The sequence below is a fragment of the Strix uralensis genome, chromosome 11, assembly GCF_047716275.1.
Source record: "Strix uralensis isolate ZFMK-TIS-50842 chromosome 11, bStrUra1, whole genome shotgun sequence".
NCBI lineage: Eukaryota > Metazoa > Chordata > Aves > Strigiformes > Strigidae > Strix > Strix uralensis.
The window spans coordinates 23,338,879-23,359,187 of NC_133982.1; the positions used below are offsets into that span (position 1 = coordinate 23,338,879).

Sequence of the window (20,309 nt, forward strand, 5' to 3'; positions counted from 1 at the left end):
AAGGATACCAAAGAGGAGACGTGCCAGACTTCAGTTGTACGAGGTTAATACATTATCTACTTGAATAATGAAAAAACAGAAGAACGAACACAGGACACTGAGAAGTTAAAAAAAAAGACAAGTCAGCCTGATTTAATTGGAAAGCATCACTCTGCTGGCCCCTTTAGTAATTGTTGGAAGCCATCCCAACTCTTTATATATTTAGAAGTGATATAATTCAACTCATAAATAATTTCTTAATAAGCAACAGTGCTCCCAAAGTATGTGATTTAATCATGCAGATCTTATGAGAAGTAGGGCTGTTCCCTTCGTGCTTCATACATTTAGGACATTTTATGACAACAGTAATTTTTCTGTTGTATATTTTAGAAGTAGGGCATCCCAATAAATACATCTGGTATCCTATGAAATGACAGAGTCTTTGGACAGTAGGTAATAACAAATGCTGAAACAATTATTACTGTCAGTCCTATGGTGTCACAGAGATGAAATTAGAATATCATTAGGGAAACCTACCTAAGTGTATGGAAGATTAGACCTGTTTAAAAGGTAGTCTTTACACTGCTGAATGACTAGCAAAATCTAGTGGTGCTGTGTTGTCAATAAGAATTAAAAATCTCCTGAGAAAATTTTAAAATATATGCGTGTATATACATATTTATGCATATATACACAGTTTTTTGATGGTTTTTTGCTTTGTTTTGGTTTTGTTTGGGTTTTTTTCCAAAAGGACACTGAGTTTACCAGACCAAGGTCAATATCAGCTCTGTTTGAAGAGGAGCAGAGAGCTGGGTTCCCTACTGCACAACGGGAATAACTCACTTTTTTCAGTCAAAATCTATGCAGCGAAGCTAATGCAAATGGCAGTCACAGGAAGAAAGGGCTGTCTGACAACCTGCAAGATTGACAGGAAATAGTATGGAATTTTATAAAAGATACATGCGTTTCCAACAATATTTCAACCAGCCAACATTTTCCATCAAAATTGCTTAATAATAATATTTCAGCTTATATTAATGCTAGGGATAGACCATAATTTATGAATTTCCCTAGTCTTGCTTGCATAAGTAGATACAGCCATAATATTTATCCAGTATTAAGTCTCTTTAGGTCCAGAGTGATTATTGTTCTTCAGTCAATTTATTAAAAATAAATCTGAGAAGGGGAGCGCTCTCTTGCTTGGTATAGAACTGTACTGGTTTATCAGTGCAGGAGGAACTATGCCAGTGTACCCCAGAGAATTTAGCTTCTTATTTTAAAGAAGAGCAAATAGTTTCAGAGGCTGGATCTGTACGTTGGAATGGGAGATACAGGAAAGACCACAAATTCTTTCTGATTCAGGGGTTACATTTTCTATGACTTCAAGACAAGTTTCAGCAACACTCTGACCCATCTTTGGGATATTATTCAATATGGCTATTAAACATTAGATTGCATGAACAGGGTTACCTTAGCACAGGCAAAAAATTTAGAAGATATTTGGAAAGATACGGGGGAAATCAAGATTTTTTAAATTGAATTTCACACTAAGGTCTGTTCCTTTTACTCAGAACATACCCTATAAAATGACAAAGCTATTTACATGAGTAAGTTTAAGCAGGGCTTGGCTGTGAAATCCCTGGCTGTTAAAGAAGCGTGTTTTGATTAGTTTCAACTTGCTTTGGGTTTAAAAAAAGTAACAAATAGTGCTGAAAATCAGCGAGGTGCCAAGGCTGGCAACTGGGAGTCCCCTGAGCCGCCAGCCATTCTAATCAGGGTACCGCTGAAAAGCGCTGTTTTGAGAGCAGTTCTCTGGCAATGGAGAAAGAAACAGCTTTTCATTCATTTTCTTCCCACTTCAGTGGGTTAGTCAGGACTAACCAAGTAGAATAGGCTCATTATTGTAACTGTTCAAAGGATAAGGATTTTATATTTTTACGTGGAGGTGGCCTTGCTGGTGTTCCTAACCTCTTGCAGTTAGTTAGGACTTCAGAAGCGCTACTTTGCTCCACTTACCACTTAGATCATTCAGTTCATTTCTGTACATCTCAATTAGGGAAAGCAGACCAAATAGCTTTACTCTGGAACTCATTCATGAACTGTGCTGCAGTGTAATGTTGCAAATGCTGCAAAGAATCCAAGGAAACTTTTCCCACTGATTCTTTTAAAGATTCCACGTAAACATGTCTGTTTCCATAAAATTTAACTAAGCATTTTTCCCTGCCCAATTAAGTCTGTCATTAAGTCTGAAACATTAAGCCAAGAGTGGCCATCTTAAGCTGCAAGTCAATAACGCAGCAAAAGGCAGCAATTAGAACTAACCAACTCTCTGGGAATTGCTATAATTACAAAACACTTTTGCTGGAAAATATCACAGTCTGTATTGCATGAGAAAGAAAAACGTAGCTGTGAAAGGGAAGCAATGACCCTTCTGAATCTGGTGCTTTACTTCTGTGTTATCCCGAGGGTTGCATCTATGAGTCTGTTTCCCATGCTAACATTTTTGTACAGATTACTTACCAGTAAAACAAATGGCTCCTTTGCTGTGTCAGTGCTCCAGAGGTGCAAAAGTGCAGAGAATGCCCTGTTTGTTAGATTTTGTACAGGCATTGTATCTTATGTGAGGAAACCAAGAAAGCAGTGCTTAAAGGACATAAGGAGGTCCTTATGAAAGATACCTTCTTTTATAAAAGATGCCTCACTGAGAAACCTCATACTGCCCTGTACTTACCTGCTAAACAAGCATTACCCAAAGCAGTCCCTGGCCACATTAATTTTCCTTGGCCCCTAGAGTGATAGCACAAGGAGGTAAAGCTGCAGTGTTGTAATTGTAGTCCTGTGTTTGATGAACAGTTTCCACCTCAGCATCACTGCTGCTGCTGTATTGAACAGCACACAGATAAACCTCTTCTGAAGCAGGGAGGAGAGCAAGGGAGTGTTTGTGCATCTACTGAATGTTTCCTATAAACCAAGATATCTGAAAGAACATTATTTTGTAGAAATGAGGGAGGAAGGAAGAGTCCATTTAGTTTACGCCTTTGCCACTAAAGAAAATAAACCAGGTATGTTTTGCAAAGGGGATGAACAAAACATTGATGCTGCTATTAATACAATACAAAATGTCTGTTAAACAACAAAAAGCAAGCTAATGCACTGTGTGTTGTTCAACACTCTCCATCTAGTCGTTCCTCACCCAAGTAGAGATGTGTTGTAGATTTTCCGGGTCAAATGAATACCTACAAACAATTGGGAAAATAAATAAAATTTCACAGAAATATACCCTTATCATTTAGATCATACTAGACATTGTCAGGGGTCTAAACTGGTTTTGGCACGGGTTTTTATTTGAAGATGAAAGTCCATTTTTCTTGTATAACAAAGAAAGGGGAAAAGATTACATAAGCAGGATTTGAAGTACAGAGTGATTATAGTTGCCCATATTTAATCAAAACACATTAACTAGCATATGTGATAAGAATGACAGCCAAGAAATAACATAGAACTAAGAGTTCCAGAGATTTTACAAATCATGAGAGGTTGACAGAATTAGCCTATAATATTTCAAAACCTTGGGGGGTTTTAATCATCCACTGCACACATTTCTCCATTCCTATCTCTGAAGCTGTTTTTTTCATTTACTGCTTTGGTGACCTATGCCTTTTGTCTCTTCAGTTCTGAAGCTAAAGCAAAGATAATGCCATTAAAAGTCACTCTAAATCAAGCCATTGACACAAGTAATTTATATTCACATATTCCAGAGGAATCGCATAATTATTTTATGGAAAAAAAGGAGGAGGAATGAGACAAGAACAGACACAGTAAGATTTCAACTTGTTCTCTGTTTGAGAAGTTGTCATAGTGAAAAATAAACATAACCAAAAGAAATCAGAAAATAGTCCTCTGCATTTACTGATGCAGTCCCCAATCTGGAGGATGAGTGCCTGAGCATGAAAAAGACATACTTTTTGAATTTGGGACGCTAATTCAGGCAGTAGCCAACATGCAGTGCATCATTATCCTCTGGTAGCTGTGGAAAATTAGAACAATAACACCAGATATCCCATACAGAGATAATACAGTCTGAGAAACATGATGCAGGGAATCTAAAAAATCCAAAACAGCGGTTGATTGCAGTACGTCCCCTTTAAATAGCAAGTTGCCTCTAATAGAACTAGGAAGGAGCACCTGCTGGATATTAGGTCAGTCTTAGATGATAAATGGTTGGAGTCAAAACTAAGTGCCTCGTAGAAAGTAGGGAAGCACCTTTGGAAAAATAATCTCCCTGTCCTCATACATGACATAATTTTACATGGCCGGTTTAGGCCATTATCACTGATACCGGTAAAGACTTTCTTTCATGAAACGCTGAATATAGCAAAAGAATTCTGATCTACGCAAAAGGAGGTAGAATTGGGTCCTAAATTTCCTTGTTCATTTGCAACCTTAGAACTTACGAGTATTTCAGAGGCAGGTCCTCATCCAGCAAACTCTACTCCACAAGGTAGCATTGTATATGCATATATACATTTGTAAAGAAAAAAAAAAGCAAGTAGTTTCTTTAAACATTTTGTTTTCTGTAGTTTATCTGAGCAGATATCTAGATAACTTTTTCTTACCATAACATCTTGGCCATTTATTTCAATGCTTGAAAATTTCTCTTTTGAAAGAAAGTGAAGGAGAGCGCTGCCTCCCAACGCATATAGTGTCATTGACTCTTCGATCAATACATAGGTATTAGATTATTTTTAAAAGAACTTTTATACGTAAATGTAAAATAAGAAAGTAATTAAATGACACTAGAAGAATACATTACAGGCCTATCCAAATTCAGACATTCAGGTGTACACTTTTTAAATACTGAAATATGCTACATTGCTTTTATGGTGTTGGTCTGGGTTTTATTCTGGAATTAAGCAAATAGCTGTAGAATTGTCAAGCACCTCTAGAATTTTACAGACCATACCCATCACAAAGTTAATGAGAGTTATCAGCTTCCATTTGACCGGTTTACAAAGCAGTATAATTATTACAACTATCTAGATTAAGAAAATCAGTGCTGTCCTGAATAAATTTTTGTGGCGTATCATCACATTTAGAGACTTGTGTTTATAGCATTAATGTTCCCACTTCACCAAAAGTCACTGGATACAAATCTCTCTTCAGTTAGTGTCTTAAGATGTATCCTTTGTGTGCATTCCAGGAAGAAAATGCATCAACCATGAGCATGAACATGGGACCAAAGTATAGGCAATGACAGCTGACTTTTGGTTTTGGTTTGTTGTTTTGTTTTGTTTTTTTTTTACCAACTCTTTCCATTTATCAGAAATCTTGCAAGCTCTAATGTGCTGCTTGGATTTCCAGGCAGTCTCTCACTATATAAGAGACAGGGTTCTGGCATTTTGAGTTTTGTTTCTTTGATAAAACCTTTCCACAAGTGATTTCTTGTGTATATTGAAGTCAAATATATTAGTGTCCACTGATGCAACATTATGCTAGCACCACTGGGCTGCACTTAATGGGAGTTCACATAGTGGGAAGCTAGTCTGAGAGGCTCACTGGGGTGCCCATTTGCTGTAAGAAAATGCGATTTTATCATGAGCATAGTTTGCATTGGAGGGATGGTTGTTGAGCATGCTGGAAGAGTAAAGCTTCTGCATGTGTTTTCTCTGTAAGCATGAGAGTATTTAATATTTGGGGAGAGAATATTGAAAAGCAGCGAGTGGTAAATTGGCTTTAGGCTTGAAGAAAGGACAGACAGACAGCTGACTGATGGGGAGATGCTGGTAGCATTCCTCCTACAACAAACCTTGAGAGACCTGTAGCTAGTGAGGGCCCAATACTGCCAGAAGCTGAAGAAATGCAGGTGAGCAATTTCACCCCAAAGGCAAAGGCAGGCCTGAATAGTTAACACCGTGCCAAGGGGTCCTCAGCAACACCATCAGGCCCAGAGGAGAACAGATTGCTGCAAAAGAAGCTGTTTGAATAGACTTGGGTGGAAAAAAAGGAAAAAGGAAAAAAAAAAAAAAAGCATGCCAGCTCTTGAGTTTGGCAGCAAAAACAGCTTCACTAAGGTGAGGTCAGCTGAGTTAAATTTCTGCTCAGTTATTTGCCAAGGGAAGCTTCAAATGTATTGTAGTGTAGGGCTTAATAGCATAACACTAGCAGCTCAAATTAGCATTAATTAAAATGAAATAAGAATAAACAAAAGGGCTCCTCTTCCAGACCTTTCATGTTGAATATGTAATGTGCTATGTCTCTATGGGGAGGACTGCAAAATTTCTCTCTTTTGGCTTAAATCATCCTGGGAAGTTTCATTAAATTAATAATGACTGTTAGAAAAGGTTAAATGACTTATTTTAGAGTATCATTCAACTTGATGATAGAACTTATTTAAATGTTCCTGCTAACAGTTTATTCCCTACGAGCAGCATAGCAATGCCTATATTCAGAGCCCAAACACTGAATTATCATTCTCTAGGCTTTGTGGTGCAAACCCATAGGAAACTCTTGAGATTGTTTTGGTATATGAAGTAACAGGAATGAATGACAGGTATAGAGTCATTCCTTTTTCAGGCTCCAGGGCCCCTTTAAAAGCATACAACTGCATCATTTGAGTGAAGGCTCTCTGCAGCAGTGATTGCTTTGTGCTCATTGTTTATGTACTTAGATGTGAATGTCCCAGGGTTATGCTACAGCAACTGCAGGAGCACAGAGCAGGAACTACAGATACATGTTGTTTCAGGAAAAGCTGAACCCTACAAAACACATGAGCACAGTAGTCTTACTTCTCTAGACAAGGATATGATAGGGATTGTTAGACCCTCCTGCTAAAGGGAATTGGACCAGTTATCAGAATTGGAGTCCAAGTGCCTGGCCCATCCTTACCTGACAAAGTCCTTTCTGGTGGATTGCCCATACACAGCAGTACAGACCAGAACTGTTCAAGTCCCTCTTCAAGAAAGGAATTAACATTTTTCTTCACTGTAGAAAAAGTTGAAAGGGAACCCTCAGATTGGGCAGAATCCAGTTTCTTCCTATGGGACTGGTGAGAGCTGAGCAAGAAGTAGGTTGTGTCACGCTTGTTCAGGCAGAAAGAGCCCTGAACCCAGCAGAGCCTTAGAGCGGGACTAAGAAATGCAAGATTAGGTCTCTAGGAAAGAAGGATTTACCAAGTCCTAAAAAGCAGTAAAAGGAAACTAAGCAGTATTTCTCCTCAGGCGACTGCTAAACTATCTGAGGAAGCTCCACAGGGCATTCACTCTTTGAATACCATGTCAAATCCAGGAGAGATAAAATGGGTCTAAACTCACATTTGGAAACTTTTTTGATCAGCCTCAAGAAGCTGCCTATGCTTAGAATGGCTCCGGAAGGAAAAGTAGCACACCAGTGGCTCTGTTTCTTCAGCATGCACCACAGACACTCTAAAATTTCATGCTGCAGATTAAGAAACGGCAAAATTGACCAAATTACCTTCAGATGTAGCAGTTGCTTTGGTGGAATGAATTTTTGTTCCTAAGCACAGTTTTCTAGCAGAACTGTGGAATTGTCTATTATTCTATTACCATTAACCAGGTATAAAGGCAGCAGTTTTGCTGGCATCTGAAGCAGCAAGATTATAACAGCACATGGGCTGTGCTATTTCTTTCTCTTAATATCAGACTGGGTCTGATTCAGTTCACGTGGAGTCTGTCTCTAGAGACTGTTGTTACTGCTGTATTCAGAGGTAACATTTCTGGATTATCCTGGATATTCCACTGGATGCTCTCAGTCCATGTGTAAGTATCAGCACGAATAAACTCAGTACATACATACTCAGAGATTTCACAGAATGAAAACCTCATGAGGGATGGCACATTCTGCTTATCTGTTTATCGTTGAGACTTGTCCTTGCAGGGTTTTCTTTAGGTAACATAAAGACAGTGATTTTTTAATTTTTCCTCTGCAAATTCAACCCTGACTCTGTATAGCTGCAATGTGATATAATGAGGATACATACATATATATATTAAAAAAAAACCCACAACACGTTGCTGTTACTCATATGCCTCAAAATAATGAGACAGACCTTCTAAGAACTCTTGACCATTTCAGTACTTTTCCAACATCTTTTCCATTTCTCCTTTCCTGAAATAAAGAGCTGTGCTCAGCGTGAACTTCTACACCATGGGTGGTTACAGCTACTGCTTTTAAACTCTTATTAGAGACTCCCCGATGACAGAGAAAGCGTCCCTGTTATCAGAATATTCCTCCTGACATGACATGTTTTGCAGTACGTATACACACAATGGACAAGATAAAAGTACAAAACCAGATTATCTTCATTAGCATTTATCCTCTACGGGAGCTTTGACTGTAAGATATTATTTATGCTACTTGGGTCAGTTACATCACTGTGAAAGTACAGACTCCATGCTTACCACTTTAGTTTAAACCTGTAACAAGGAAACCATCATTTGTAGTCTAGTGTCTCCTCCCTTTTTTCCAGTATAACTTCAGGATTTTTTTCTTTCATTAGTGTTAGACAGCAAAACACTATAAATTTTGGCAGATATTATTCATGGATCTTGAACCAAGGAGGAACAGAATTGACCTGCAAATCCACCTGAATTTTGTATCCTTCCACAGGAAATAATTTTTTGCTCTTAGTGTAAGACTCATTTTCATTAGGCTATAATAAGGTTTTCATGGTTTAAAAAATGTTCCTTTTTATTCAAGAAAATGGTGGATAAACAGTGGTCATTCTTTATGACAGGATTACAGAGAACAAGTATGGAGAATACAGCAGGTGGTCTAGTTCATGTGGGATGGACAGATACATATTAGGCTGTCTTTTTTTCACAGGGATGGAAGCCATCACATATTCCATTCTTAGCGTTTTGTGCATCTTGATCGGATGCTTGACCTAACACTGCAGATGAGCAGTGCAGAGCAGATCACCAAAAAGATATATTAAAGTCCAAATCAGGCTTCATCTTAAAGGAAAACAGGGTTATATATCACATCTGAGGCATGAGGCAACATGTGCCTTCTTCCTACCAATAAATCCCCAATCAGATGCACAAAAACTTGTAAGAGATGGAGAGCGTGATGAATCCCAGCTGCATTTACCAGCATTAATTTTTCCTTTGGTCAGGAGTTTTCCATTTAGAATCTGGGCTGGCCATCTCCCCAGCAGCTAATCCTTCTCTAGAGGCAGGGGGGAAGGAAAAAAAAAAAAAAAAAAGGAAAAAAAGGCAAGGATTCCACACAGCCTAATATTCTGCAACTGTAAAAATCTTTTTTTTTTTTTTTTTTAATAACCAGGCAAACAGTAAAGCATTGTTTAAAACAATAAGTAAACAGAGACTTTTCTAGTTTTGTTGTCCTCTTTTGGGAACAGTAAATGGGCATAAGCAGACTCTCTTTATAAGTATTCATGTGTTTTGCCTTTTCAGTTTCAGCTTTGCTATTCTTAAGAAATACTTTTCTAGCACTTTCAGACTGAAAACAAGACATTGATTTCACCCTGGATCAACAGTATTGACACATCCAGTTTAGATTTTTCTTGTAAAGGTATGCAGAGCGCCAGTGTTTGTGTGGGGGCAGCTATTTCAGTGTAACATGTGCTTAATCTGTCCTGCGATGAAAAAAGGGAAAAAACAAAACCTAAACTACAAGGAAAATGAATTTACTCATTTGCTTGTCAGTCAGGATAAGCAGATGACATTTTAAATTATTTTTTTTAATTTAAACTTGTAACACCATTAGTTCATTTATAACTATAACATTAAAGTAACTCATTGAAGATGGATTCTACAGTGTCATTCTGATGGTTACAATCAAACAGCAAACAGGGTTTGTTTCAGCAAGGCCGTAGTGGAATTGTCTGTTAGCAGTCTCTAAAGAAATCTTTAACCTTTTTTTTTCCTGTGGGAGGTGGCGGGGGAAGGAATACTTCAAATGAGTTAAAAGAAACCAGAGCAGGCACCATTCAGACACTGATATTATCAGCAGCTTTTACTCAGAAAGGGAGGATGCCCTCCGGTCTTTTATGGACTTGCACAAGCAACATTCCCATCTGGTATTGTGCAGTGTTGTAAAGTCGCAGCACAAAGCATCAGCTAATTGGAGCTGGGCAAAACAAACCTGTCTACTTCAAATGGGGATGAAATTCTCACTGCCGTGTTTGTGCGGGCAAAGCATGGGCCTGTAACCTATTATGGTAAGTGAGGTGTAATAGCTTAAAACCTGGGTCCAAAAAGCTGATGCTCTCTCCACCCTGGAGCAGGGCATTAAGCAGGATGCTGCACGCTGGGGCACGAGGACGTGGGGCAGAGAGAGCAAGGGGTGCTTGGCAGCCAGGAGGCAGAAGGAGGGTCACTAGTATGGCAAGTGGTGAATGCATAGGGAGCATTTTCTTTACCCCAAAAGACTTCACAAGCTGCAGTAACTCTTCCAGATTTCTTGTCCTTTTTTCCCCTCACGAATATTATCAGACTAGGAATGAAGGTTTTGGGCTGCACTTAGTGATATATTAGGTGCTTTTACAAATCTAGGCCTTTGCATTCATGGAAGGAATGAAAACCTGTTGTAAATACACATAGTACATACATATATACATAGTACATACATATCTACACATCCACATACCTTGTAAGTAATGATGCTGTGACATACAAAATATTATAACTAGGCATGACTCAAGGTCAATGACTCAATTACTTCTTTAGTAATTGACTTACACAGCTGCAGAGTCTCTTGATCAAGAGTTTTGGTTTGGGTTTTTAGTCTGTTGGCTTTTTGTTTTGTTGGGTTTGGGGGGTGGGTTGTTTGGTTTGGTTAAAAACATTAATCAGTTACAGGGTAAGCTGCACTTTAAACTCCCTTATGCCCCTATCAAGTCCTCACGTTGCAGGAGGTTTGACATCCTTTGTTTTCTTTAGTGATAATCACGTCATGGTCCTACTGTTCCAGTTGTATTACAGCCATAAATGGGCTATTTGTTGAGTGCCAAACAGCAGATCCAAACGTGTTACAATCTGTAAGCCCTCATCTTCCACAGCCCTGTCACTAGTAGCTGATTTGTAAGCCCTAATCAGCATTTGCAAGGTATTTTTTTTCTTTTAATTAATTGACTGCCTCAAATCATGTAAGCAAAGAATAAAAAAATGTGATAGTCTATGCATAAGGTTAATTAAACTTTCTTTTCTTAGTAGTTTTAAATGTGTTGTGATCAGTCTAGAGTGTCTGCTCCTGACCCACTGCCAGACACTTCTTGCCCCTAATGTCCTCTTTATCTTCCCCTCATTTGACTTTCTTCTCTGGTTTAAACAGAGTTTGGAAGCATGGCTGGAGTTAATTGGGAAAATTAACAGCTCTTCTGGTGTCTTATTTAGGGACCCATAATATGTTTTTCCAGATGTACCTGGTCTCTGCCATTGCTTTATTCCCCTTCTATCCATCATTGTCTTAATTCAAAACCTAGTGGTCAAGCAATTGAATACCAAGGTATTAGGACAACAGCACATGGTGTTCATAAAAAATTACCTCCCTCATTTACCAGATACCATTAACTGAAATCGAGTCCAATCTTAAACAGCCTGTGCCTTTCCCTTTCGCTCCCCTACTTCCCTTGACCTCTTCTCCTTTACACACACACACTGTTCAGTGTCACCCCTGCCCATCCGGCCCTCACACTGTGTCAGTGTTCTCAAAGCATTTCAAGCAAAGACTAAGTAGTATTATCAGTGGGTATTTTTGTTTTTAAAAAAACAAGACAAAAACCGCACAACAAGCGTGAATTGCAATTTTGCTTCCAATCACTCCCCCTCTGTGGGACATGGTGGGCTATTTTGGGTGTATCTGAACAGCATGCTGGAGGATGGTGAAGAGAACTGTATGCTGTGCAGAGATACCAGTGTAATTCTGCAGGGATGCAGTGCGGGAGCTGCCGAGCCCCATCTTCTCCCTCTGGATGTGGCAGAGCTCAGCCTAGTGCAGCTGGGAAGCCCACTTGGTCAGCAGCAGCTTGACACCTTCTGCAATCACAGCATATTGTGGGTTTTTTGAAAGTTTATTCACCTTGACCTGGTTTAGCAGAAATTCTTTTTCCCCCCGTTTTCTTTCAGTCTCATATTAAGCTACAGAGAAATGCCATCTTGGAGTTCCACAGCATCTTTCGACCAGCTATCCTTGGGGTCTAATTGCTTGCTTTCTCATGGAGTTTTGTACATCCCTAGAGCATAGACATGGTTGTTTTTTATGTCATTCTTAATATATTGGAGTCAAAAATAGAATTACTCTATGTAAGAGGCAAGGACGTTATATCTCTGGAGAAAGAGCAGCATACCGCAACAACAAGCAACTTCAAGGCACAAAAATAAACCCTCAGAATTTTCTTCCTGAGGGGATGAGAAAGGGGGGGGGAAGGGAGAAGAAATCAGTGAACCAGTAGCCCATAGCCTGTTTTAGCTGCACTTGATCTGTTTAAAGCACGCATATTGCATGGAGGCCTTTTTTAATATTTAGGGCTGATATTGCCAGGCCTTGCTTTACTAGCAGTATATTATTATGTTCCTACTGGGAACGACTGGCTCCTGCATGCTGAAAAGACTTCTGTGGAAGGAATAAAAAGCATCTGAGCTACAGAAGCACAGGGAAATCTGCACCTCCTGTTAACCAGGAGTGAGGACTGTGGTGATTGCCAAGCACCAAGCCCACAAAAGCACAACTGTCTCCATAGCCCTCCTCTTTCCCTCACCCTACCAGAGGAGGGTATGAAAGACGACACAGAAAAGCTCATGCATCTTGATCAAGAAGCCAAGTCATTCATGAAATTGGACTCAAATCCCCCAAGATCTGTTGTGTCACAGTGTTCAAACATTCAAACACCAGAAGAGGGCCATAGCTGCTCCTGGGCACCGAATCCCCCATCTACACCACAGCCAGAGGTTGAACCAGGAGATTTGCTTCTGGGCCACTGCAAGTGCTAAAGTACAGCTATAAAGCACCTGCCATATGGTCGTACACTGCCTGTCCTGGCTCTGTTTTCTCTGTGCACGTGGTTTGTGGGGTGAGGTTTGTTTTAAAGAGGCAAGGTGAGAGACTGAATTACTACTACATTCCTGGAGCAAGAAAGATCACACATACTGAAGACAGAAAGCCTGAGCAGCTTTAAGTGAGGCAATTCTAGCTGCTGGCTTCCAGAAGGCATAGCTGTATCCCCCTTGCTTACATAACACATACTGCATGTTCTATTATTCAGTCCCTGCAACTTTTTTTTTTCCTTCAATTTTTTTGCTCAAAACAGAACTTAACCAGTTTGGAAACTGATCATAAAGTAACATTGCAAGCAAGTTCTACAGATCATCTACAAAGAGAAGTTGCTACAATCATTGCATCTGGATAAAAACAGGATAGCTGCAAGATCTTGAAAGGTTTCTCATGGCCTGTAAGAGTCTCAGTAGCAAAGAATACTTTGGCAAGAAAATCCTTTCTTTTCTAGATAATTGTTACTTTTGTGTGGAAGTATGTGATGGTTGAGTCCTTTTAAAGAAGCCTATGAAGCTTTTTTTCTTTAACAAGATAATTGGTTTATCATTCATTATATGCCTGATGCTCCCCAAGAGACTCCGTCCCATCTAAGCAATAAACAGTTCCTTAGCACATATCAAAGAACTCGTTACTGTCCTGTTGTGAAAATTACGTGGCCAGACATTACAACAAGCATAATTTTCCTATAGAGATAATAATTATTCTTCTAATTAGATATTTTTGCTACATAGTCACCATGATACCTTATTTTTAAATGCAGTGTCTTTAAAAGGAAGGTGTAAGAAATGTGGTAATAGTGGAGAAGACAAAGGAGATTAAACACAAGATGTTTCAGAGACCGAGTTAAACTCTTCAACAGTTACTGCACAGGATTTGCTATATAGCCTATATTGGGGGGAAAAAAATATAAAATCACTGACAGTTTGAAGGCCAAAGAATCCTAACCAATCCAAGATGTCCCTTATTGCCACCACAGTGCTAGCTGCTGGGTTTTGTGAGCTCTCCATGCTTACCTAAGATCCTGCTGTAGTGTTTTGGATATGTCAGCATGCCTCTCCACTCTAAAAAGAGTTTTTTTGACCAAAGGTAGCATTTAAAGAAAAACCCACTGATACGATCATAAATACCCATCTCAAAACACAGAAACAGGATCAATAGGTCATTGCAACAGGTAGTAACCAATCCTCCTGCATCCCCATTCCCTGAAGATCAGCCCAGGCAATGCCTTCGTTTATTATGGCTCAATCTATTGCAGATACCTCCCTTGTCAAACCTTTGCTGTCAGCGTGCAAGCGTTTTGTCTTGCCGTGTCAGGCAGAGTTAAAACAGCATTTTCTGCGGTAGGGATGTTCAGCCTCTTTAATGTATTTTGCACTTGCTATGACATAATGAGCTGACACTGAAAAACTTTAAACCTGTTTATAAAATACAGTGATCGTTTTATCAAAACCTCTTTGGTTGTATGGTAAAGCTTAAAACCCCAAACACCACAGTATTTTACTATCACTCCTGGCAGATGGACTTAACTCATTTCTGTAACATCTGAGCACTTCCAGATAAGAGCAAAAGCCTTCTTCATACTCTGCACGTGTACCTCGGGGTGCTGCGTAAGCATGCTCTGCATCGTTTACACTCGCTACCAACTGCCAAAAGTTAACCAGATGCGTTTGTTGCCTTGGCAGAGCTTCCCTGCATGCTACAAGATGGGCAGTGCAGAATTTAAACTGAACTCTTGAAAGTCACTCTTCAAAGGTACCGTTCCCTGTGCTGCAGCCTGGTTTAGATCTTGGTTCTGATATATGTTATCAGATTTAAAAAAAATTAAGAGCATTAGTAGCCACTTTCAGAGAGGTGACTGCTGCTTGTGTGTGCCAGGCTCGTACTTGGCAGGCTGAGCCTGAGGTGTGGGCTGTCAGGAAAGCAGCTGCTGCCTGGTGCTGCTGTTTGGTTTGTGGCACAAGGACACAATGCACGGAGATGATCCTCACCAAGCCTTTCTGTCAGGGAGTGGTTTCCTCTCCCACAAGCTGGATGTGAGTTTCCAGGATATGACCGAGTGTAATGTCTCATCTGTAATGTCAAATGGCCGTACAAAAATCACAGCACCGTGTCAGCTGTGCCACATAATCAAGGGAGCTCTTGTGAAGGTTTCCGCACCGTGGGCCAGTTTCAGCCATGGGACAGTGCTGTTACCCAGACACCACTTGCCAGCTACTGCTTTTAGACACAGAAGAATTCAGCGGTGTAGTTCAATTCCCAGACAGCTACTGGGGGTAGCAGGAGTAAAGCTTAGCCAGCCCTTTCTTGGCAACTCCAGCAGAGCTGATGGAAACTGCAGCTGAGCTCCTTTTCCCCTGGATATTGTCTCTGGAGGCATTACTGAGACAAGGGCAACAGTTTAAGTGCTCATTCCGCATTGCTCCTCTTCCCTTTACAGAAGAGGCTCCCCAGCCTACCACCACCTCTGCCAGGTATTGAAAGGCACACTCCAGTATGTAGCAACAATATTAGTAAAGTAAATGGCAGATACAAGCCAGATGCTGAAATCAGACTATTATTAGGAATCTCCAGTCACCAGATTCCCAGACACTGCTTTTTGCAGCATGATTGCTGCTCATATAAAGCACTGAAAGGAAAACTGGTCTTTTTTCCATTCAGTCACGTTCCCTCTGTGCAGGGCTGTTGCTGCCATGTCCAGCATGTCCAAGTTTTGCCTTCAGACCTTTGGATACCGGTGCCTTCTCCCAGGATCATATAATTATCAGTCTGTAATCTCCCATTCCACTACGAAAATGAGCAACCCTTTTATGTTCATAGTAACAATTTAGAAGTGTTAAAAGTTTGACTGCCTGGCCCCTGGTGCTTACACATGTTTAAATTGGCCCTCCCTGAAAGCTGATATATTCCATCTGGTCTATTGGATTTCTTGGCTTAAAGTTACTGGAAACACTGAATGTTTCTTCTGCAGTGATCCTGTAGCTGTCCAAGAGTAATATGCACACTTACAGCTAGCTCCCTGGCCCTGGCTGCTCAGTACTAAAATACTATGGGAGAAATGCTTTTAGTGCACTTTTTTTCCTGTCTGCTTTTAGAGCTATTTTGAAATCCCAAGTTCTGCGGTTCACTTTTCTAATCAATCTTATAGCATGTAAGTGATACTTAAAGGACAAATAAAACACGCAGGTTTGTAGCTCATTACCTCTAAACATTTTGCCTGAATGCTGCAAATTAAGCAACTAGATTGTTTTTGTTGTTTCTTCTACATTCTCCTTTCCAAATATGCACTAGCTTTTTCTCGTCCTTATAGCCTTACATAACAGCTTAATAAAACTCCCTGGTCTTAATTTTCCTCAAAGGTTATTTATGCTTAACTATTTACATCAAGAAAGAGACATAACAGGTAACTCCAGGTTATAATGAAAAAAGCTGACAGCCCAGTAAATTATCAACACCAGCAGCAATGCTGGATTAACCATCCTGATACCCACTGCTCATTTAACTCTCTGCAAGAGCTGTGTGATACAGCTGCCTCATTCCTACTCACTGGCATTCCCAGGCTCAGGCAGGTATGTCACTTGGTTAAAATACACAGATGCATTCAAACTGGGTCACACAAATCATTAAAACAGCACATTTCTACAACAGCTTTCACAACCCAGCTACCTCATGCTGTAGCAGACTCTCAGAGTGTGCCTGTCCCTTGGCTTAGCCCATCTCCCACAAGTCTGAGTAACTGCTAGCAGCTGGAGTGATGCCCACATTTCCAGCAGCATTGCTGACTCCTTAAAGCCTGTCTTTTGCTGCAGAGGCTGCACTGCATTTGAAAATTGAGGATTCAGGAGTATTAAAAATATTTCAGCTTCTTCATCATCTTTACTTTCTTATGTATTTCCCTCTTGTTCAGTTAAGATTCAGCCCTTTGCTTACTTACAGTACAGCTGGAGGACAGATGCAAGGACCTTTTCTGATTCCCATCACCTCCCATTCCTGCCAGGCTGCAGGAGCCCACTGCCATCCTCCAGCCTCATGTTCTTAGCTGAGTCCTTTAACTTACAACAGTTTAACTCAACTCACCTCTCCAGGATGCTCTCGGGCAAACTCAATATGTGTCATCCCCCCCTACTTAACAGTGGCTTGAAAACAGCCCACCACCACCTGCTGGGAGCTGGGGTTATACTCAGGGTGTAAGTGGGAGAGAAGGCACATGGCTCCAAGTGTGATTCACCTTAGAGCAGGTGAAGTCAATGGTTGAGGTAATGGATTAACTCCTACAAGCTGCAGCAGGCACCTCAGTCACAGCTGCCAGTGTCAGGTGTAACCCCACAGGTGCGACAGAACCAAAGAAATTGCTTTGTATCTGTTCTCTCCAAGCAAGCCTGCTAATACAGTTAAAAATGCACCGGACGAACTCCACAGAAACTCTTTGGATTAACTCTTGCTCTCTCCATTTTTACCTGCGAAGCAGCACTCCCTCCAGGGCTCACTTTCAACCTGTCTTTCAGCATTTGCCAGGGGAGAAAATACCCTGCTGCAAAACTTTATTAAGGCTTTGACTAAGAAGTGACTAACTGGGAGGGAAATGGATTTGTGTGCTCCGGGGGTTTGTTTCCATGTCCGCATAATTGCTTTCTGAAAACGTAGCCTGTGCTCTCTCCTGGGCATAGTGGGAGCATGTTCTGGTTCACTGGTTTTGCCGTGTGCTTTGTACAGAGTGGCTGAATGGATATTTACATGAAAATAGTATTGCTGAGCATTTAGTTCTAACCATTTTGTACTTGGTACAGCCATCTGGAATCAAAATATTTCGAGAATATTACAGATGCTCTTGCATTTTAGTCTCAAAAACTCTTAAAATACAAAACTCTTACATCCACTCTCTAGAGTTGCCAAACTTTTTCCACACTTCTGTTATTAAGCAACTCTGTTATTAAGCAATCCTGTTATTAACTTTAGTGGATACGAGACATCTTTGTCATGTTCAGCACCGCGTGCCAGAAGCTGGGCTGTCACTGGTGGGGAGTGGTGTAGCATCCTGACCGCAGGACTGCCCGTGCCCAGGGACTCTCCCCTGCGTCCCACCGGCAGCCGGGCATGCGCCGTTCCCTCTTCGGGTATCACAGCTGTTGAAGAGTTGCAGTTTTTGAAGGATGGAAGATTGCTATGGGATCAATCCCATCACAAGGGGCTTTTTTAATAGCTTTTATTATACACAACTGTCTAGATGACAAGGAGAGAGAGGGAGAGAGCAGATCTGAAGGCAGAACTGGTCCTTACTTTAGTAAAAACTAAGATGTCAGACTTTCTATAATGGAAGCTAACCATTACCCAGCAAAGCAGTATGCTCAGAGGTTGTTTTTTTCATTTTTAGCTTTGGTGTAATGTTCCTGAAAGCTAATAGCATCTATAATGTTGTTGCTGATTTGTTTTGCTGTATGAAAGAAGGCAGAAAATAGAAGTGCTGTATGTAGGAGGCAAAGATGTTGTATTTTGTGTAATGAGCAATGTGCTGCACTAAGAAAAGACTGCCACAGTAAACCTGCAGTTCCCATGAAAGCCTGAATTTAATCATGTGGCTAACTAACCACTTGTGATCTTTGAAAGGCAAGGCATCACCTTGGTGTCTGAGCACTACGTGATTTTGGAAGCAGGAATTCAAACAATCAATCCAAACAGTCTCTCTCACTCCTTCCAGCATACAGCGCTGTAAAACTGTGCACACCCTGAATTTAGGTGGCAGGGTGTGCAAATACAGGACCATGTCTGCTTGGTACAGTTGATTGGGAGAGAGCGCATGGCAGTCACGGTGGTGAAACTAATTACCAGCTCTTACAGATTTTAGAATACACAGAGCAGCAGAAATCACAGAAGGAGGCAGGGGAAAGGAGTGTGCACAAAGCATTTGGATCTGCCAGGTTTCTGAGGGCTCTCAGCACTCGTGGCGGGCACGGCTTAGGTACTAGAAGTGCAATGGTGAGACAGGCTGGAGACACAGGAGCACGAAGTGGTGAAGGGGGCTACAGCAGGGATAGGAGGTGTGAAATGGGGGTCCTGGTTTGAGCAGAGGAGAGCAACAGATATGAGAGGAGGGGGAGGATATAGCCTTTGGTCCTGGTAAAGGAAACAGCAGGTGAAAGGGGAATACAGCTTCTAGAGAAAAGTTTAGCAGCTCCAGTGTAATAACAGATTATTTTACTTTACTTTTAGAAAGATGAGGAGGAGCTAGTCTCATGCTGTTAAATAGCAGATCCCACACTTGGGATTTGCCATGGAAAACACTCCAGCCTTAACACTCAGTTAAACTGAGCCTGATGCTCTCTGGCTGCGTTGCCCATTTCATAGCTTGCACCTTTTGCTAGGAGCTGTGTTAGCTTCATTTGAGGTACCAAACCCAGGGGTGTCACAGGGGAAGAAACCCTTCTGTGAAGATCATAATCTATTCAGTTTTGTGGCTGAGCACAAAGACTTTGAATGCAGGAACATACCTCTGAACCACCTTTTTTTTTTTGTGTGTCAGACAAACCTCACTTCTGATAAATTTAGTAGAAGCTTTTATGTGCTAATTTACCATCAAATTTTGTCTCTCAGAAATGACATAGATAGGAGGGCAGCTGCATCCGTGTGTGTTTGAGAACATGCTGGGGGTTGTGCTGGTCCTGGCTCTCCCACAGATGCGCTGCTGTACCCAAGACATGGGGCAAACCAAAGCGTGATGGGGGACGTGGTGGTTTGCTGGCCACCTCCTCCTGTGCACCACGACTGTTGGCTTTGCTTCGAGCCGCAGAATCGCAACGGCTCTGCCTGCAGCAGAGCTGAGCACCATGGGAGCCAACTGGGCTCTCACCTAGTGAAAATGACACAGAGCCTAAAGTGTCATGAACATTAGTAAAATAAATATTCTAAAAATCTACAACAATTATTTTCGGTTACTGACCGAAAGAGATACTGAACAACTGCACCCACTTGATTAATAGCAAACACTTACTACAGGAACAGACACTAATATTAATCTTCTATTTTACTGTGTCAAATGCACATAATTATTCATCATGGATACTATTTATATATCCACGTACTGCTAAGTGAAAGAATGCTTTCATCCTGGTTTTATCATTTCTGATAAATCAGTTTTTCTATTTCCTCCAGTCAGCAGCTCAGCCCCACAATTTGCTCTCCAAATGGCAGGCAATTCTTTTAAGCACATTGAATTATTTTTTCCAGGTGGTGGTTCAGTTGAAATTAAATGTTACCCTTTCATATTGCTCAGTAGTACAGCTGTAGCACACAAAGAAAGATGGCAA

At 40.8% G+C, this 20,309-nt stretch overlaps 1 protein-coding gene across 2 annotated transcripts in view; it reads left to right on the plus strand.

The window, feature by feature from the left end:
• The window catches only part of TNFAIP8L3 (TNF alpha induced protein 8 like 3), a 48,114-nt gene that overhangs the window by 23,492 nt on the left and 4,313 nt on the right, over positions 1–20,309 (plus strand). The gene's annotated exons all lie outside the window — the stretch shown is intronic.